Here is a 22,567-nt window from a genome sequence, read left to right as displayed (position 1 = left end):
ATCCAGGCAAAGGTCAGAATCAAAGATAGCAAACAACAAACTAGCACACTGGGGAAACCAAGACTATATCTGGCGGCCTGCAAGACCATCCCCAAGGTATTTGAGGGATCAGATCATCTCTCACAGATTCACGGTCTGATGACGTCATTAGGACCGCCCCCAGGACCAGGCCAGATGGTGATACACCAATCCCTTCATGACCGACAGAGGAGCGCAGCCTGCGGCCGCCAGATGCCTGTGGAGGAACCTCCTCCCTGTTAGTACCCATGGGCGGACCACGGCGCCTCCCAGTGGTCAAGGCAGGAACAGCCGTCCCGGAGTTTGACCATGCCATGACAGTCCGGCGCCTCCCAGAGGCCGAGACCGGAATAGCAGAGCTCGGGTCTGACGGCGACGTGCCAGTCTGGTGCCTCCTAGTGGCCGAAGCAGGAACAACAGTCCCTGTATCCGATGGCGACGTGACAGTACAAGGGTCAGAGGCTCTAAACTGGAAGCTTGAGCTATCACTAACACTGGTCAGCAGGCTGTGAGAGACTGAAATAACCCAGTTGGCTCCAGAACGAGGCTGAGGAGATTAACCCCCGCATGACCAGTCCAGAGTGAAGACAGCAGAAAATAAACTGACTGGACCATGACAGTACCCCCCTCTTAATAGGGGGCCACCGGACCCCCAGGTTTCATTGGATGACGAGCGTGAAAGGCCCGGACCAACCGATCCGCATGGACCGAACGCGCTGGCACCCATGACCGATCCTCAGGACCGTATCCTTTCCAACGGACTAAGTACTGAAGTGAATGGCGGAGCATACGGGAATCCACCACCTGTTCCACCTCGTACTCGGTCTGGCCATCTACCATAACAGGTGGTGTGTGCAAGGGAGACTCATCAGAGTAAAGCACCGATGGCTTCAGAAGTGCCTTATGGAACACATTAGGGATCTGCAACGACGGAGGCAACCGCAGTCGAAAGGCCACAGAATTAATCACCTCTAAAATTTCATACGGACCAATAAACTTAGGACCCAACTTAGCAGAGGGAATTCTCAGCCTTATATTTTTGGTGGATAACCATACCTTATCCCCCATCTGATAAGCCGGTCCCACAGAGTGTCGTTTATCCGCAAAAAATTTATATTTGCCTTGAGCCTCCCCAATGTTTCTCTGAACCTCCCTCCAAAACCTCCCCCAATCGCAAACAGGCCGAATCAGCCCCTGGACACTCCGAATCCAGTCTGGGAAATTCACCAAAATGAGGGTGAAACCCGTAGTTGCAGAAGAAAGAAGTACCAGTAGACTGATTGACACGATTATTGAAAGCGAATTCCATTATAGGTATCACAGGGCACCAATCATCCTGTCTGGATGTGACCAGACACCATAGAATCTGCTCCAAAGACTGATTGGTCCTTTCAGTCTGACCATTGGTCTCGGGATAGTAGGCCGATGAAAAGGTCAGACTGATGTCCAGCCTTTTACAAAAAGACCTCCAAAATTTTGCCACGAATTGCATCCCTCTATCAGACACCACACTGACAGGCACACCATGCAACCGGATCACATGCTCAATGAATAGTTTACATAGAGTCTCAGCATTAGGAAGGCCCGTTAATGGTACAAAATGTGCTTGTTTACTGAACCTATCCACCACTACCCAGATCACGGTTTTGCCATTAGAGGGGGGGGGAGATCGGTGATAAAATCCATGGACAAATGAGTCCACGGTCTATCCGGAATTGGCAGTGGCACCAATTCCCCGGCCGGCCGGTTGTGGGAGGCTTTAGTGCGGGCACAAATTTCACAGGAGGACACAAAGCCAGTGATGTCAGAAGTCAACGAGCGCCACCAGAACAGCCTAGTGATGGCTTTACGAGTGGCCGAGATTCCAGGATGCCCACTCAGAGCCGAGTCGTGGAACTCCCGAAGCACCCTTAATCGATACTGAACAGGCACAAAGAGCTTATTTTCAGGTATGGACAGAGGAGCAAGAGATTGGGCCTCACGAATCTCCTGCTCCAATCTCGGGGACACCACAGCCACCACCACCCCGCGCTGAAGAATGGAGGAAGGAGGTTCAGGAGGCGATACTGGATCTAGGCTGCGAGACAAGGCATCCGCCTTCACATTCTTGGAACCTGGTCTGAAAGTGATGGAAAACTGAAATCGGGAAGAAAAGTGACCACCTTGCCTGTCTTGGAGTCAGACGTTTGGCGGACTCAATGTAAGACAGGTTCTTGTGATCTGTAATGACAGTGATACAATGGACAGCCCCCTCCAAAAAGTGCCTCCATTCTTCAAAAGCTAATTTAATGGCCAACAACTCTCGGTTACCCACATCATAATTCCTCTCCGCAGAGGAAAATTTTTTAGAAAAGAAGGCACAAGGTCTTAAGTTAGGTAATGTGGTGGGGCCCTTGGACAGCACAGCTCCCACTCCCACCTCAGAGGCATCCACTTCTATGATGAATGGTTTAGACAAATCAGGTTGAACCAGTACCGGAGCAGTCATGAAATGTTTTTTTAACAAAGAAAACACCGCCACAGCAAGAGCTGACCAGTTTTTGAGATCAGCCCCCTTTTGGGTGAGATCAGTGAGGGGTTTGACCACTTGAGAGAACCCCTTGATGAATTTTCTATAGTAATTGGTGAAACCTAGAAATCGCTGAAGACCCTTGAGATCTCTGGATTGCACCCAATCCACAATGGCCTGTACCTTCCTAGGGTCTATACGAAACCCCTCAGCGGACAGGATGACCCCTAGAAAGGACAATTCTTGAGTAAAAAATGAACATTTCTCCAGTTTGGCAAAGAGTGAGTTCTCCCTGAGCCTCTGGAGAACCGCACGAAGATGAACCATACGACTTTGTCTATCAGAAGAATATATGAGTATATCATCAAGATAAACTACAACAAAGCATCCAATAAAATCAGAAAAAACATGGTTAAAGAAATTCTGGAATACCGCTGGTGCGTTGGTCAAACTGAATGGCATAACCAAATGTTCAAACAGACCCTCAGAGGTGAGAAACGCAGTTTTCCACTCATCTCCCTCCCGCATACGGATGAGATTGTATGCTCCCCTGAGGTCCAACTTAGAGAACCACCTGGCCCCCGACAATTGATTGTACAAATCAGGTATCAGCGGGAGGATAAGTGTTTCTTATGGTTATCTTATTCAGTTCTCGAAAATCGAGGCATGGGCATAAACCACCATCCTTTTTTTTACAAAAAAGAACCCCGCCGCCACGGGAGAGACAGATGGCCGTAAATGCCCTTTACGGAGGCTCTCAGAGATATACTCCTTCATAGCAGCCCGCTCAGGGCCGGAGAGATTGTATAGACAGGCTTTGGGCAATTTGGCACCGGGAACAAGAGCCACGGCACAATCGAATGGGCGGTGTGGTGGTAGAACCTCAGCCTCCTTTTCGGAGAACACATCCTCAAAATCCTTCAGGTACTCCGGAATACCCTCCAGACTGACGGATGACAGACACAGTGGCAAAACAATTTTCAGAACAACCAGGTCCCCATTTAACAATATCCCAGGACCCCCAGTCAAGAACCAGGTTTTGCCGTTGCAACCAGGGAAACCCCAACACCAGGCCAGCAGGGTTATCCAAAACAAAGCATGACATGCGCTCCTGGTGTAGGTCCCCCACCCTGAGGGTGAATTCTTTACAACAGAAATGGAGACCATCCTTAATGAGAGGTGTAGCGTCAATAGCCACAAGTTTTAAGGGAGTCTCCAACCTAACTGTCCCTAATCTACAGCGGGCCACCAGCTTAGAGTCAATCAGGTTCAGGGATGACCCACAGTCCACAAAAGCCAAAGTATGGAAAAAGCCATTTTCAACACCAAGTTCCTCCTTTAACAGTATCTTTGAAAATGAAGAAAAAGGTACCTGGGAGTCTGGGTGACCTCCACGATGATCACCCAGACTCAGCCGCTTGTTAGTCTGTGGACAGGAGGGGCAGTCTTTTTTCCAGTGTCCGGGATCTCCACAGTAAAAACATAACTTTCCATCACGTCGCCGTCTCCTTTCTTTCTCCTGGGGGTTGCTGGCTCCCACCTCCATAAGTTCAGATGGAAGCAAAACATCAGGGTTAGCAGGGAACAACGGAATCCCTCGCTGAGTAACACCTCTCTCCCGCAGTCTCCGATTCATACGGATAGCCTGAGTCATAGCCTCCTCCAATGAGCTGGGAGGTGGATGGAGAACCAGAGCATCCTTCAAGCAATCCGACAGTCCCTTCCTGAACAGACATCTCAGTGCGGAGTCGTCCCAGGACACTTCAGTGGACCATCGACGGAATTTGGAGCTGTATCATTCGGCTAAGTGCTTCCCCTGCCCCAGACCCATAATAGTGTCCTCTGCCACCCTAACATGGTCCGGTTCATCATAGATAAGTCCTAGGTTCTTTGAGGCCCTATCTACCAACATCCGTTCAGGGGCAGTAGGGGGCAACGAGAGAGCCCAGGATTGGGGACCCTCCTTAAGTAAGGAGATAATAATCCCCACCCGCTGAGTCTCATCCCCACACGATCGGGGTCGGCTGCGTTCACACGTACCGTTTTTTTTCGCGTTTCCGCGGCGGTATTTACCGTGCGTTTTTGCTGCGAAAAATAAGCTTCCAATGCAATCTTATGGGATTCCGCTAAGCTGTGCTAATGCTGCGGTTTTTTCCACGGCTGAATCGCATCACGGAAAAAAACGCAGCATGCTCATTAATTTTGCGGAAACGCGGCGATCCCGCACCCATAGGGTTGTATGGGATCGCTTATAATCCGCTTTTTGTAATAAATTTGGCGTATTTCAAGCGGTAAAAACCGCATGCGGCCAGGAAATGACATCTAGCCCATCCCATCATGCCCCATCATGCCATACAAGGACCATCCCATACAGGAAGAAGGAAATCCCATAATCCTTTCCGTCTTCCTGTATCATGGCTGGCGCTGCAGGCATGGAGTGGTATGACCGGATGGAGCTGGATGTGCCCTTCATGATAAGTGTGGTAAGTGTGTGTGTATGTATGTGTGTCCGTTTGTGTGCGGTGTATATGGCGTGCATGTGGTGTATGGGGCGTCTGCTGCTGCTGCTATCTGGCATAGGCCGATAAGACTACTAGCCCCATCGGCCTATGTCTGTTCCCATATAGTAGTGCCAGTAGGCTCAGCGCGATGGGAGCAGTATTTCGCATCGAGCTGTTCCTGCTGTGAAAAATTTTTTTTTTTCTTCCCTGTCTAGTCGCAAATATAGTAGTATAGGGCCCCCAAGTGCAATTTTATTCCCGTTTTCCCCACACATATTACTTTTTTCCCCCACAACCCCCCTTTCCATTCATCATATTTATGTATTTTTTTGAAGGCCAATAATTTTTTTTCATTGGTGGCCAGTGGTTACCTGTGGAAAGAAATTATAATTACGTGTCCCCGACGTCGCCACCTAAAAAAAAATAAAAAAACCCCGTACTCACCTATTCTGGTAATTCCCCGAAGACCATGCTCAACCTAAATAAAAATGTAAAATAACAAAGCACAAAAATACCTACCCTCCGCAGCATCCCATAAAAACGATTGTCCCACGAAGATCTAAAGTTTAGAGCAGCCACATAACATGTGCCCGCTCTAAACTACCGACGCCGCTACAATGAACGGGGCCGTAAAGCGCCCCGGTTCATTGTTTACCGAGTTCACCCGAAGTCAGCTCGCGCTGCTTGGTTGAACTCGGGCGGTGCGGTCTGCGCATGCGCGGACTCTCATGCTGTCCTGAGGTGAACTCAGGAGCGTGGGAAAATTTCTCACACTCCTGTGCTGATCTCAGTACAGCTAGGGAGGCTGTGCTTTTTTTTTTTTTTTAACCCTTAAAACCTTGGATTGGGCATAAAATAAAATATGGTCAAAAACTTTGTGTCCTTATTAAATAAAGATATTTCAAATTAAAGTGTCTTTTTTTTAACCCTTTGCAAATATATGGTTAATAATGGATCGGCGTCTGATTGACGCCTATCTGTTATTAACCTGGGTTAATGTCACATTCCAATTGCAACGTGGCATTAACCCCTTATTTCCCCATATGCCACTGCACGACGGCTGTGGGATGAGAGAGGGTAAGTGCCATGAAAGGCGCATCTTACAGATTTGCCTTTTATGGGGTGTCTGGGGGCAGATTTTTTTAGCAGGGGGGGCCAAAAACAATGGTCCCTCTTTAGGCTATTTAAATCTGCCGTCACTCACCTGCTTTCCCTCTCTGGGGTCTAAAATTACACGGGAGCCCACGCCATTTTTTTTTCTTAGTATATACTTAAAATTACCACAAAAATTAAAACAAATAAATTGAAACAAATTATACATGAAATTAAGCCATAAAAATAATAAATGGTTTTGATATGACATGGTTGTCAACCTTATGTTTTATCATGCCATGTTATGTTTTTATTTTTTTTTAAACCAAAGTTTGGGTCTGGCCTAGGGTTAGGCTTGAAAAACAAAATGTTTTTTTATGGTTGTGGTTCGTGCGCGCACATGCGCATGCGTCCTGCACCCCTATCTTTAAAATTGGTGAGCATGGTGGCACACCGTATGCAACCTGTATTATTTTTGTTCCGTCCGACCTGTGTCCAAAAATAAGAAATTGTGCCCTTAATGCGCCAAAAACACGCAGTCGTGTGGATGGCCATGCGCACTTCAGCTTTATACATTGCAGGCATTTTATAGTTAGCATGGCTATAGACTGGTATAAACGCATGCGTCTATAACCAAAAATCGCAAAACGTATGAAGCATTATTGCATTTATTATATTTCGCATGAACCCCAGTGCTACATGGCGCTATTGTGAAACTAGCCTAGGCATAGGCATGTGCATAGGGTTATGTCTATTGTTATGGCTAGGGTTAGGCCTATTTTAATATTGATGGTTATGATTAGGACTAGGATTTGGTGTAGTGGGAAAGTGTTAGGCCAAGGTTTACCCTTAGCGTAGGTTTTGTTAGGCCAGGGGTCATGCAGAGGGTGTGGGGTTTGGCATTGGCTTAGGCCTATGGTCATTTGGAGGGTTAGGCTTTGGCCTAGGGTTAGTTATCGTTTAAGACAAAGGGTTAGGCCAAGGTTTACCCTTAGGCCTAGGGTTATGCATGGTCATTGTTTAAAGTATATAGTTAGGCCTCTGGTCAGGCAGAGGTTGTTGGGGTTGGCATTGGGTTAGGCCTAGGGTCATGTCGAGGGTTAGGCTTTGGCCTAGGGTTATGCTTGGGCACGGTGGCTCAGCTGGGGTCCTGGGTTCGAATCCCACCAAGGACAACATCTGCAAGGAGTTTGTATGTTCTCCCTGTGTTTGCGTGGGTTTCCTCCGGGCACTCCGGTTTCCTCCCACATTCCAAAGACATACTGATAGGGAATTTAGATTGTGAGCCCCATCGGGGACAGTGATGATGATGTGTGCAAACTGTAAAGCGCTGCGGAATATGTTAGCGCTATATAAAAATAAAGATTATTATTATTATTATGGTTGGGTATAATGTGAGGAAAAGGGATAGGCCAAGGGTTATGCATCAGGTATAGTGACATCAGTGGCTATAAATATGAAACATGGTGCCTGATCTTAACATTGCAACACGCTGTTCAAGTGCTGACGGAGATTATGTTGAAAGACCCGTGTAGGGTTGCTTTTGGTTTTTGTGGGAAGGTCCACCCGGATTCCACCATATCGACATTGGTTTGGTGGGTGTGTTTCAGTGTGGATATATATATACATGTGTGGATAAAATTATACATACAAAACGTACTTTTTTATTCAAATTAATTAACAGGTATTAACATGGATTATTCACTTTGTAGATTGAGAAACATCCAGAAGTATGGGACCGCGCCAGCGAGGAATAGAAGGGATCGTACAATAAAAGGGATGCGTGGCCAGCGATTGTGACCGAGATCTATCCGCAGTGGCCTGACCTGCCACACGTGGGGAAAAAAAATATTAGTAAGTTATTATTATGAGTACTAATTTGAAAATTAGTACTGTAATTTTTTACATTACATGAATGTTGGTATTTGATTTCATTGCAGTGGATGATGTAAAAAGCGATGGCGCTCTGTCACGGACAGGCTGGTAAAGTCACTGAAGCCCACAAGTGGTAGCTCACCTCCTAGAAAGAAGGTTCCATTTGCAGACCAGCTGCAGTTTATTTTAAGCAGCAGGAATTTGCGGAGGTAAATTGAGGTTTGATTAGTGTGGTGTGTCTGTCTAATGTCACGATATGGGATATTTGTGGTAGTGGTCCGGTGGCTCTAGCTGAAGACTGGACATTGTTTGTTATTCGGGATAGTATGCCGGTATGTTTGTCAGATGTGACGAGGTTGAATAATTTTAGGGTTGTAGTAGGGCGGTGTGTCTCTTTGATGGGACAAAGGGGGAATATTATAGTGAGTGTGGGTATGCGGAAGTCGAGACTCAGCATAATAGATATAGATATAATATTAAACCTTTTTGAAAAAAGATTTTAAAAATTACATTTTTATGCAGGGCAGGCATAGTTATCCATTATCTTCTCGTCCGACTACATGCACTACCGACCCCATTCCCTCACATCTCCTCCAGTCTCTCTCTCCAGTCGTCACAACCCACCTAACTACAATCTTTAATCTCTCCCTCTCCTCTGGCATTTTCCCATCCTCCTTCAAACACGCCATCGTTACTCCACTACTAAAGAAACCTGCTCTCGACCCATCCTGCACAAACAACTACAGACCAGTCTCCAATCTCCCCTTCATCTCTAAACTTTTGGAACGCCTAGTTTACTCCCGCCTTACCTGTTACCTCTCCATTCACTCCCTTCTAGACCCTTCACAGTCCGGCTTCCGCCCCCTACATTCGACTGAAACTGCACTCATCAAAGTGACCAATGACCTTCTGACAGCAAAACGTAACGGTGACCACTCTCTGCTCATTCTTCTTGACCTATCTGCAGCTTTCGATACTGTTGACCACCATCTCCTACTCTCTAGGCTCCAGTCACTAGGCATTAAGGACACTGCACTCTCCTGGTTCTCTTCCTATCTCTCTGACCGCTCCTTCAGTGTTTTGTTCTCTGGCTCCACGTCATCTCCTCTTCCTCTTGCTGTCGGGGTACCTCAGGGCTCAGTCCTTGGCCCCCTTCTTTTCTCTCTCTACACGGCCCCAATTGGACAGACCATCAGCAGATTTGGCTTTCAGTACCATCTTTATGCTGATGACACACAACTATACACGTCTTCCCCCGACCTTACCCCCGCTGTACTACAGAACGCCAGTGACTGTCTGTCCGCAGTCTCCAATATCATGTCCTCTCTCTATCTGAAACTCAACCTCTCCAAAACTGAACTTCTTCTGCTCCCTCTCCTCAAAACACACCTGTTCAGAGCGGCCTATCACATTCACTAATCAAAGTCATTCTCTGTGTAAGTGTGCGTGCGTAGCCCATTCACTATCTACATCCATCCTTCACTCCTGCAAGATGGCTGGACCTTCATTGTAAATACACCATTGTAAATACACACCTGTACTCTGTATCTCCCTCACCTCATTGTAGATTGTACGCTCTCACGAGCAGGGTCGTCTTATTTCGTCTTATTTTGCTTTAATTATTGTATTGTTAGCGTTGTTACTTATGACTTGTGTTTTGAAACTGTTAAACTGTAAAGCGCTGCGGAATATGTTGGCGCTATATAAATAAAGATTATTATTATTATTATTATTATTATTAAGAAATACCGTATATACTCGGCCACCCCTATTGTGACAAAAAAAAATTGTGACTCGCGTATTAGCCAAGGGTGGAAAATACAGCAGCTAATGGTTAATTTAGAAGATAAAAATTAAAAGTTAACATTATTGAGAAAGCTGTTGGTGAACTGTTTTTGAATATCAATATTGATTCAGGAGGCCCATATAATGTTACATACAGTTCAAGATGTCACCATAACATGCTCCATTTCAAAAACAGCCCATATAATTAAGCATAAAGGTTAAAAAAAGGCACCCTAAGATGGTAACGATAATAATATGCCCCATATAATGATCCTTTTTATGGCTCCATAACATGCTCCATAGATTATTCCCCAATATGCTTGTCCATAGAATATGTCCCCATATGCTGCTCCCAACATTAGATCACTTGTTTATAAGCCGAGAAGGGGATTTTAAGGTCTCAAAAATGTCCCTAAAATCTTGTGTCATACCCGAGTATATACGGTATATCTATATATATTTTTATGCTTTGTTAGTTCTAAACTTTGTTCCTTATTTTTTGTTTAAACAATTTAGTTGTTCTTCCTTCTACAGAACGGATGGAAATTTAAGTTCTGGCACGTCAACGGCCCCTGGACAGAACAGTCCAGAACATGGTCTGGCTGAGGAGGTCCAGGACTTTGACATGTCTTCATCTCCAGCTCCTTAGGATGACAGGCCCTCTTCAGCGATGTCCTCAATAGCATCCGAAGCTGCTTCTTCAGCTTCTTGTTTGGATAACAGTCTGTCCTCTGACGTGGGATTGGCGTCTGGCTCAACTTCTGCTGCTCCTGCATCTGTCACTGCCAGTAGCTCTGCTGGTGGTGTGTCAAGGCGCACTTGGATGCGGGCAGGTTCTGGCCGTTCCGTGGCATCGACAAGGGTGGCACCCAAAAAAGGGACAAGGACTGAGACTTCGAATAGTGCAATTGAACAACTCACTAGCCGAACCCTCAGTCTTATTGATAATACAAGACAGCAGGATGAAATTGACACTTTTGGGTTAAACATAGCCGGCCGCCTGAGGTCCATGCCACGGGACCGTCGGAATCTAATAATGTCTACGGTTAATGTAATTATAATGTCTGTTGACATCCCAGGCAATCTTCCACCGTCAAATGATATAATCATGGGGATTCTGAACCTTTTTAATCCCTGCGGTGTGCCTCCACCACCACCAGCTGCATCGCAGCATTTGGGCCAGGCGGCATCATTACATCATGACCATGCTGATGCATTTGTTTATGGCCGCCAAAGTTCTACCCAAAGTAGTGTTCAACATGGAAGCTCCCAAATGAGTCAGGTTTTGTCCCAAAACCTATATCCGTCGTATACCTATGATCCAGAGTACCATGAATTTTGACGTTTTGATCAACTACAACAACGTTTTCTGGTCCAAAAACCACCGTGGCCACCACACACCTTGCCTGTCCTGTTGACAGGGTTCAATTTATTACGACAATGTTTGTCGTTCATTTAAAGTATGTTTCATACTGTGGTTTTACAGTTTTTATACTGTATATATAAAAAATAATTTTTTCCAAGACACAGTTTGTGGCCTGTCCAGTTGACAGGGTTCAATTTATTACGACAATGTTTGTTGTTCAGTTAAAGTATGTTTCATACTGTGGTTATGTGTTTTTACAAAAAAGAATTTTTTCAAGACACAGTGTGTGTGAATATATTTGGGTCCCAAGACTACATCACTGTAATCAACCAAAAAACACTTGCAGTGAAATCAACCCTCTCCTCTACTAAACAGCACAATTTTACATACCTTGTATCTTCATAATCCCACAACCACACACAGAGGTTCAATATTTTTTACTCACTCATACACCCACCACGGACTCCGCAAACTTCCATAATCTCAGCTGTGGCCAGACTCTAAACTCTGTGCTATTCACAATCCAGGATAGTCTATCAGCCAAATCCTCGTTAGCCTCTCGATAATTTAAACTGAATGTAGTCAAATATGAACAACTTGTGTTGCCCCCATCTGACACATCTTCGTTAACAGACTTATGTAATTGTCTAAACTACTTTTTCCTTTGTACAAGGTATCCGGTGACTTGGAGTAACCCTTGACTCTGGCCTGTCTTTTGAAATGCACATGCAAGCTTTTGCCCCCTCCTGTCGCATACAGTATTAACATTTTTTGCAGAAACCGTTACTTCCTCAAAACTTGTTCTAAAAAATGGCTTGTGAAACCCCTATTCATCTCTCGCCTACACTATTTCAACCGATTTCCTTGTGGAATCACTGCTAACACCCTTGCACCTCTCCACGCCATAATTACTGACTGCACCGCCACAGTATTCGTCTCTGTCTTTGATACTCAGCCGGTTCTCCCCTCTGCAAATTTATTCCCTGGCATACTGAAAATATGGTGAAAATTGAGTCTAGTGGGTAATAATCAATGTTCACACAATAATTGAGACCAGATTGTTACTGCTGATCAACACAAAATTTTATTAATTTTTAAACTTTTTTCAAAAAGTTTTTATCCACACCGAAATTGGTTGCTTGGGATTACTCGTCATTTCTTCTCTGCTGTCCAGGCTGCTCAACACTGGCACACGTGTATTGCCAGTGCACGGCACCTTCAGGACTCATGAAATAGTCAGTGAAGGTTTCTCTCACACGCACACCCGAGCTTGAAAGCCTTCCCTGACCCAAGTTTTCAACTGCAACTAATTCTGACAGCTGTGACTCATCTACCTCTGGGCCGTATTCTCTAATGTAGTTGTGGAGTACACAGCATGCCTTAATTACAGTGTCAACAGTGTCCGTCTCTAACTGGATGGCAGTGTGAAAGATCCTCCACTGACTACACAGGATCCCAAAGGTGCATTCCACATGTCTTCGTGCACGGCTCAGATGATAATTAAAAACCCTCCGCCGGTCATCCAGTGCCCTTCGTAGGTATGGGCGCAGCAGGTTGGTCTTTAAGGGAAACGCCTCATCCGATACCATCACAAAGGGCACTGGAAGTGTGGAACCCGGCAAAGGTCTTGGGGCTGGGAGCGTTCTGCCATCTCGAAGAATTTGCAGTCCGATCTGAGATGATCGCAACACCCGAGAATCCCAGAACTGGCCATAAGCACCAACATCGATGGCAACAAATTTGTAATGTGCATCAGCCACTGCCATCAGGACCACTGAGAAATACTTCTTATAATTAACGAAGCGTGATCCTGATCATGGTGGCTTCTGCGCTCTTACATGTTTACCATCAACTGCACCTATGCAGTTTGGGAAATTGGCCACAGACTGAAAGCCTGCTGTGACCTGCAGCCAAGTCTCCTCGGTTGGCGATGGCATGACGATGGGCTGCAACTTCTGCCAGATGACGGTACATGTACACCTCACAATTGAGAGATGGTGGATTTACCAACCCTAAATTGGAGGTGCAGGGAAGTGTAGCTCTCTCCTGTGGCCAAAAACCTGAAAAAAAAAATAATAAAAGTAAGTGAAGCAAAATAATACAAATAAAGGAATAATATGCATGCAGGACGTTATTGGAACGGCCTTTTCGCAATGTATCTCTTCTACGTGTCCTGTACCCATCGAAGCGAGTTTAATCGAGTGAGAAACGGCTGTTGGCCCACACCTCCCTCCCCTAGCATTCCTCTAACGTCCTGCATGTCTACATATCTATTGATGAAATTCATGTTAAATAAAGACACACAGTTTTTACCCTATAGTGTGTAGTGCTGTGTTTTGTTTTTTTTTTCTTTATTTTACATTGAATTATTCCTTGGTTTTCCTGCAAGCGCCTCAATGTTTTTCCAGCAAAAGATACCGCAATACTTCTGCTACATATCCAGGTCTCTTGTTGTGTTTTTTATTGGGCCCTACTTTACCGTTCATCTGTTTTATGTTTGATGGGATCTTTTGAGGGGTTAAATGAAACAAAAAAAAAAATTTCAACTTACCGCAAGGTGATGAGCAGCCTTTCCTCAGCAGAGATGGGTCTTCGCATGACTGTGTGTTGATCATTTAAAATCGGGTGAAAGAAGGTCGAGTAGGCGATCAAATGCTGGTATTGTCAGCCGGCAAAACTGGACAAATTTCTCAGGGTACCTGTAGAACAAGAAAAAAAAAAAGTTTATAACACAGATAAGTATTGCACATGATTACAACAAACAACAAAACAAGTAGAATATACTTTTGGTGCTCACAGAGTAAAAAAAAAATAAAAATAGTTTGCCCTACTATATCTTACTTCCATAAATCCTGGTAAAGAAGATTGAAGTGGCCCTTTTCCACGCGCTCTTGGACAATTGGGTGCACCCACATTCATTTTGCAGCTGTACTCCTCTTCCTCCTCCTCCTGATACGACATCGCTCCTATGGGAGAATGTAATATCAGTCCCAAATACATCGAAAGAATAAACCGATAAATATACGGACATTATGTTACGTTAACATTTGCATTTTTGCATTCCATAAAAAAGCTTGGCGTAAACAGATGGTAACGCCGAGATACCATGCGCTACCTAGCATTTGCACATACACTTCTATGCACAGCAAACGGGTGCGTTCACCAACGCACCCAAACAAAGGCAAGCAGCGTTCAAGGGTGCATCATTACTTAATGCCTACTTGATAACACATTGTGATTTGGACATGCGTTATGATGCATTTCATTGCGGGCAATGGCGGACTTAATGCATCCATTACATATTGCCACTATGTAACGTATCCGTCCGCAAATTGTCCCCTAACGCAATGTGAACCCTGTCAATGCACACGACTAAAATACGCCTGTGCATAAATCCACATCTAAACACAGGAAAAGCCAACACCATGTGCACGCCATGCATGCGCATAGACGCGCACAATGCGCTGCTACAAAAAACGATAGATGTGGTGCGTCAAAAAGAGCTACCTGATCATTAAAAAAAAAAAAAAAAAGCCCTACCTGCTCATTAATGTGGTGGTGCAGCAAAATCAGTGTGGTAAACTGTAGAATAAGCATCATTTCTGGGCTCAAACACAGGCTCTGCACTGGAGGCATCTTGCACTGTATTGCAATTCTCAAAAGACATGGAGAATAGGGGTTGGAACAGGAACTGACCTCATAAAAGCCTCTTTTTTTCCTTTCAACTTTGTATGATGGACAAAATGCTTACAAAACGCATGGAAAACCGCATTAAATAAACCGCAGGCAGATTCTGGGACCAGGGGATGCAGATTTTATCAGGAAAAATCTGCAACGTGTGCACTTGGCCTAAGAGAAAACCATAATTTACAACTCTCCTTGAATATGTGAAATTTATCTTTTTCGTCAGAAAACGTGTCAGGAAGTTTAACTGAGGGTGCAAAATAACATCTACAGAGTCACCTGGTGGACTAACAATATGAGAGGTGTCTCCCTGCATGGTTTTAATAGTCTCAGTCAGTTCTTTCTTTAAGTGGGTATGAGACGTGACAAGGGACTGATGTTTCACAGAAAAGTCCTGCGCCATCTGCGTCAAACTGGACACTTGATCTGCCAAGTTATGCAGCAGATCCAAGACCAGAGGAAAAAAAGTGCAGAGTCCCGTATAAATGTATAGGTTAGTGATAATGTAGTGAAACCTCCACCAGGGGGAGCTGGTGAGGGAAGAGAGGTTACACACTAAGAGTAGCAACACTGAGCAATAGCACAGGTGTGACAGGTAATGAGAGAGAATGGTCAGACGAACCGAGTCAGAAACTAGCAGGAGCAGACGTACCAGAAGGAGCAGCAATACACGTAGTCAAAATACCAAGCTGAGGGTCAGAAAGCCAAAACATGAGCATGGGATCCAAAACATGAGGCGAAATACATGGTCGGGGTACAAGCCAGGAAGTCAAATGCCAGAGAGGGAACGTAGAAGCTGAGACGATTACCAAGAGACGGGGTCAGAGATCAGTCCGGGTCATACATGTGGATACTAGTCAGAGGCAGGAGGATCACCAAGGTACAAGGGTCAGAGGCTCTAAACTGGAAGCTAGAGCTATCAGTAACACTGGTCAGCAGGCTGTGAGACTGAAATAACCAAGCTGGCTCCAGAACGAGGCTGAGGAGATTAACTCCCGCATGACCAGTCCAGAGTGAAGACAGCAGAAAATAAACTCCAGACTGGACCATGACACCACCCTTTTTATCTTGAAAGTTTCCTATCCTTGATGGGCAGATCCTTTCTCTTGTTGGAGCTGTCATGGGTTCCGTAAAAACCTATTAACGGTAAGTAATATATGTGCTTTCCTTCCACATTGCATTAATTCTTGTGAAGCACCTGAAGGGTAATTAAATTCTTGTATGTAACTTTAAGGGGTGCAGTTTTTAGAATTTAAAGTCACTTTAAATATGTTGTGGTCCCTAAAAAAATGGTTTTGTAAATTTTGTTGGAAAAATCAGAAAATGCTAATCAACTTTGAACCCTTCTAACTTCCTAATCCCAAAAATTGTTTAAAAAATGATGTAGGAATGAAGTTCATTATCTCATGGGAGTCACTGTTGTGAATTCCCTTTCTGGGATCCCTCTGGTGGTTACTGAAGGTAGTGGAGCTGGTCAGATTGACAGAGGTGTTGCGAGCTCTCTTTCTGGGATCTCTCTGGTGGTTACTGGAGGTAGTGGAGCTGGTCAGATTGACAGAGTCTTGCCTCCTGATGATGATTGGAGATCTGGGGTTTCTGACTGGTGTATTTAAGACAGCTGACTTCCAACAATCCCTGCTGATTTTCTTCCTGTGCCTTCTGAGGTCTCATGTCTGATGTCTCCTGCTCTGTCCCTGCATGGTTCAGCTAAGTGGCTCATTTGCTAATCTTTTTGCATTTTATCTGGCTTTGTTTATCTCTGTTTTGTGTGTGTCAGCTTGCTCCTGTTGGGGCTGTGCTGAATCACCGCCCATATGTTACTGCGTGGGTCAGTTTTTTTTGTCCCCTGTTATATTAGTCTCTTTTTGCTTTGCTTTCAGTATATACCAGAGTGCTGATATAGTGGGGGCGAAGTCGTGCGACTTCAGTGTTTTTTGTGCATCAGACGTGTTGGATTTTTCAGAGTTTTTTGCATGATTGCAGACAGTGTCTTTCCTTTCCTGTCTAGTCAGTTTGGGCCCCATCATTTGCTCAGTCTATTTTTTCTGCCTGCGCATGTTTTCATCTTGTCTCACTGACAATATATGTTTGGGGGCTTTCTATTCCTTTGGGGTCTGCTCCGGGGCAGTTTAGATTTCCCCTTTCTTGCTTTAGGCTGAGTTAGTTCTCCGGCCGTGCCGAGGCGTCTAGGGCATTGTAGGTACGCTCCACGGCTACTGCTAGTTGTGTGGATAGGATCAGGGGTCTGCAATCCGCTTTGTTTCCAACCTCTCTGGTTTTCTGTGGCTTGAACTGGTCCTGTTATCCTCCTCGGTGACCCATTCATAACAAGTCGCACTTTCAGTAGGGCAGTTGGACACCTTTCTAACGCTATTATCCTGCATCATAACGGTGGCTCTGTGGTTAGCACTGCAGCCTTGCAGCGCTGGAGTACTGGGTTCAAATCTAACAAAGGACATCTGCAAGGAGTTTGTATGTTCTCCCCGCCCTGTGTTTGTGTTGGTTTCCTCTGGGTTCTCCGGTTTCCTACCACATTTCAATGTGATAGGGAATATAGATTGTGAGCCCCATCGGGGACAGCGATGATCATGTGTGTAAAAACTGTAAAGCGCTGCTGAATATGTTGGTGATATATAAATAGATTATTATAATAACCCTATATCTATGGGTTAATTGCATTATCCGACGTTACAGGTTCCTGTTTGTCACTCCATACATTAGTAAATGTATAGGCCACTCTGGTGAATATTAATTTACCACATTATAGAGTAACAGAGTCGCCTATTCTGGCCACATACAGTAATTTTGTCCCCCAATTGACCCTATACAGTAATAATGTTCTCAACTGGCTACCATAAACTAATAATGTGTGTTTCTCAGTCTGGCCCCTATCCGGTACTGCTGTCCCCCATATTGTCCCCTTTTTTTAATAATGTTCCTCATCCTGCAACAATGTCTCCCGATTGGCCCTTTGATTACTAATGTCTCCCAACCTTGGTCCCTTGCCTTAATAATGTCCTCTGTCCTGGCCCCTTCCTTTAATATTTTCCTGTCTTGTTCCCCATCCTGTAATAATATCCTCCATCCTGGCCCCTTTCTTTAAAAAAAAACAAACATTCTGGACAGTTTCTTTAATGTCTGAAGATACACGTTCAGCTGAAAACAGCGCTGATGATGGTGGGCTCCCTTCCTCCATAGGTCTGATAGCAGTTGCACCATCTGCAAAGTGTTTAGCGGAACCTGAGCCCGGTAGCAGTCATGCTTTCTTATGCCCCTTGTCTGAAGTGCTTAGCGGAACCTGCTGATCTTATACACGTGCTGCCAGATTATGAACACTTTTTTGAGTAAACTTATCATAATTGTATAACTGTATAATCGTCAGGTTTGGTCGGAAACACCAAGGTTTCTTTTATTAGGTAGATAGAACTGACACTCTACACATACAGTAAGACTGCGGTAGGAAATTTATTGTTTCTTGCACATAAATTGATCACATTTAGATGGAGTCAGATGGACTCTCCTACAAAACGTGATTAACAAAGTCATTACTACAGGACTGTATGAAAAAGGTATTTATTCTAAAAGAAATTCCAGATCCAAAAGTGAGAGAATCTGGGCTCCGTGGCTGGATACTCCGGCCCTAGCCTCCAGCATGTAAGAACAAGACGGAGTCTTTGTCTCTGGAGCTTTAATTCCAATGGAATCCTGCTGAGCATCTGACCAAATCTCTTCCTTTGTCGTAACCAGCACACGTTCTTCCGCCTTGCCATTTTGTTACACTCAAACAAATTACATAAAGATATATAGACTCTTCAGAGATACCGCTGTACTGGGAATCTTTTCCTTGTGCTTTCCAGCTGGTGGATATCATGAACTAGAGGTGCTTCCCTCACTTCGTCATGCTGGAATATCCTGAAGACCAATGTGTGGGCATGGAGAATCCAAGAAATGCAGTGAAGAAGAGAGAGGACATAAAAGAAAGCCTAGAAAAATGTAGAAACCCTGCTGTGTCTGAAGTGTTACCCAGTGATTCGCTTAGCTCACCGAAACAAAGTGCACATGCTTCAGAATGCAGAAGTCGTCAACCCCTGTATAAAACATTGAAGCTTGGGGAACCATTATCCACAGAGATGATGGGAATATACAATGGACTACTTACCATTCAATGTGTGTATCTTACTGGGCTCTTCTATACTGCTGCGCCAAATACCTGCTCTGCTGTAAGATATCACCTTTGCTTTAGCACTATAAGTCAAAAAGCGGAGGGTTGTAACATTATATAAATGTGTATTTCAAAGACCTAATTTGGAATAGAGGATGTTACAGAAGCCAACATTTAAGTTGTTGGCGAGAGGGAATATGCGTTAGTGGAGACATCTTTCAAGATCAAGTAAATGGATTTATTATCAGCTTTGGAAAATTTAATGTAATGAAAATGGGTCCGGACCACATACTGTTGGGCTGATCCATAACTCTGTAAAGAAGTCCTCCCTTTGAATACATCTGTGTGGAACAACCGGACCCTACTTGAATTCCCACAACTAGATAGGTTTGAAAATTTGATTTAAATCAGGTATTACGAGACTTAGGCCTCTTTCACACATCCGGTTTGTGCCGTCAGGCACAATCCGGCATGTGTGTAAAAAAACGGATCTGGTTTTTTGTCATTGAGAAGCACATGCGCCGGATCGCGCAGCATGTGCTTCCGTTTGTTCCGGTTTTTACCGGATCCGGCTGAATTCCTCTGTCCGGCGGCCGGACAGGACGGGTGCTGCAGCGTTTTTTTGTCCGGCGAAAAAAGCCGGACATGGACGTATGCGGCCCTTCCGGCTCTGCGGGACAATGTTTCTCAATGGCACATTCCGGCCGCCGGATCAGGCTTCTACCTGATCCGGCCACCGCATGCACGGCTTTACCCTGTGCGCATGCCCGGATATCTCTCTCTCTTTCATACCCCGCTCTTTCTCTCTCTTTCATACCCCATTCTCTCTCTCTTTCATACCCCGTTCTCTCTCTCTCTCTTTCATACCGTTCTCTCTCTCTCTCTTTCATACCCTGTTCTCTCTCTCTCTCATACCCTGTTCTCTCTCTCTCTCTCTCTCTCTTTCATACCCTGTTCTCTCTCTCTCTTTTTCATACCCTGTTCACTGGCTCGTGGATCCTTTTCTTCCCCGGCGACTCCGCAACATAGCTGTGTCAGGCGCCGTAAGATGCGCCGCATATACTTCCGGTCCCTCCATTCACGGCTGGATCCGGCACTCCATCTTTTTGCCGCACGGAGCCGGAATGCCACCGACGGACATGTGAAAGTAGCCTTAGACATCTATTGTCCAAAAATACTTTCTGTTCATATCAGCAATTACAGGAGGAATAGAATCACATATTCAGGTCCAACATCTTTGCTGTGTAAAATAGGATTAGGAAACCTTCAATGTGGTCAGACATGCTGCCGAACACAATATCTAATTTGGAGAGAAATTCTGGTATGATTTCAGGACTTTATAAAATCCCGCTATCTAAAAATTTGTAAAATTATTCTCTTCTTAGGAAGTCTAAATGGGAAAAGAACATTGAGAGCAGTCACTGATGACCAATGGACAAGCATACTTGCATTGGACAGAGTCTGAGGTGCTTAGTTGAAGCTGCTGATCTTATACACGTGCTACTAGATTATAAATATCTTTTGCAGACAGTTATTACATTTATATAACCATAATCAGCAGGTTTGGTCAGAGACATCAAGGTTTCTTTTAGTAGGGTATGTAGAACTGACACTGAACACACACAGTAAAACTGCGGTAGGACATTTATTGTTTCTTGCACATAAATTGATAACATTTAGATGGATTCAGATGAACCCTCCTACACAACTTGATCAACAAATGAATAATTACAGTACTGTATGAGAAAGGGATTTATTCAAACAGAAACACCATAGCCAAAAATCTGGGCTTTGTGCCTGGATACTTCGGACCTTGCCTCCAATGTTTGTCATCTTATATTGTGTTTGAAATCTTAGAAAATGGAAAGACTTGGGATAAAACCCATTTCTGGAAACCAAACACTGAAACTCTTAAACCCCTTCACGACATGTGTCATACATGTACGGCGCATGTCAGGTCTCCCCCTTTGATGTGGGTTCCGGCGCTAAGCCTGCATCTTTTCTGGCAAATTTTAGCTGGTTTCAACAGCTGACGTGCTCCTAACAGCCGTGGGTGGAATCGTGATCCATTTGCAGCTGTTAACATGTTAAATGCCGCTGTCAATCTCTGTTACATGACTGCGGGTCACCAATGGGTTGGCATGACAACCAATGGTCTGCAGGAGACACCTGTGGTTGTCATAGCCGGATAGCACTGCTATATTTAGCAAAGGCGATCGGTTGATCGCAGCTTCTAGTCTCCCATGAAGACTATTGAAGCCATTAAAAAAAAAAGTTTTTAAAAATATTAAAAAAATATAAAAGTTTAAATCAAAATAAAACAATGAAAAAAAAGTTGGCCAATCAATATATGAAAAGAATTTATCTGATCGGTAAGCGACGTAATGAAAAAAAATCAAAACGCCAGAATTACGTTTTTTAAGTGGCCAAAACATTGCATTAAAATGCAATAACGTGCGATCAAAAGATCGTATCAATAACAAAATGATATCAATAAAAAACTTGAGCTCGGAGCGTGAAAAATAAGCCCTCCCCTGGCTCCTCATCACAAAAAGTGGAGACACTACAGGGCTCGGAAATCGCCGCTTTTTTTTTTCCTTACAAAACTTGGAATTTTTTTCACCAGTTAAATAAAAAAGAACCTAGACATGTTTGGTATCTATGAACTCATAATGACTTGGAGAAACATAATGGCAGGTCAGTTTTAGGTCATTTGGTGAACATGGTAAAAAAAAAAAAAAAATTGTGCAATTACCCCTTTTTTTGAAATTTCACCGCACTTGGAATTTTTAACTGTTTCCTGTACATTATATAGTAAAAAGCAATGGTGTCGTTCAAAAGTACAACTCGACCCACAAGATACAAGCTTTCACGTGGTCATATTGAAAGAAAATTAAAAACTTATGGCTCTGGGAAGGTGAGCAAAAAAACCCCCCGCAAAAATGGAAAATTACCCTGGCGTGAAGGGGTTTATATGATTTGGTGGAATGTAAAGAATAGTAATTTTAGATTTCATTCCAATATGGATGAACTGTACTTTTTAGAACATAGTTTTATGAAAACTTGAATCTTGGATTGCGAAAAGGAAAACAAAATATCACAGTTGCTGTAGAATGGACAGATAAGGACTAGTGATGAGCGAGTATACTCGTTGTTTTCCTGAGCATGCTCGGGTGTCCTCCGAGTATTTTGGCGGGCTCGGAGATTTAGTTTGTGTCGAGGCTGCTGCATGATTTGTGGCTGCTAGACAGGCTGAATACATGTGAGGAATGCCGGTTTGTTAAGGAATCCCCACATGTATTCAGGCTGTCTAGCAGCCGCAAATCATGCAGCTGCCTCGACACAAACTAAATCTCCGAGCACGCCAAAATACTCAGAGGATACCCGAGCATGCTCTGGAAAACTCGAGCAACGAGCATATTTGCTCATCACTAATAAGGAGGATGGAGGAATTGGAAGCCATATTCAGCATAGAAATGGCTATTGGTTAAGGCTTAAACTGTTAACTCAGGCTTTATAGAGGGAGAAAAGGATGTATTTTTTGAGGGTGCATTTGAAATAATTTTGTCCAAATA

This window comes from Dendrobates tinctorius, unplaced genomic scaffold (assembly GCF_039654945.1).
Source record: "Dendrobates tinctorius isolate UK_male_01 unplaced genomic scaffold, ASM3965494v1 ptg000155l, whole genome shotgun sequence".
NCBI classification, from domain to species: Eukaryota; Metazoa; Chordata; class Amphibia; order Anura; family Dendrobatidae; genus Dendrobates; species Dendrobates tinctorius.
This window is presented reverse-complemented; position numbering follows the sequence as displayed.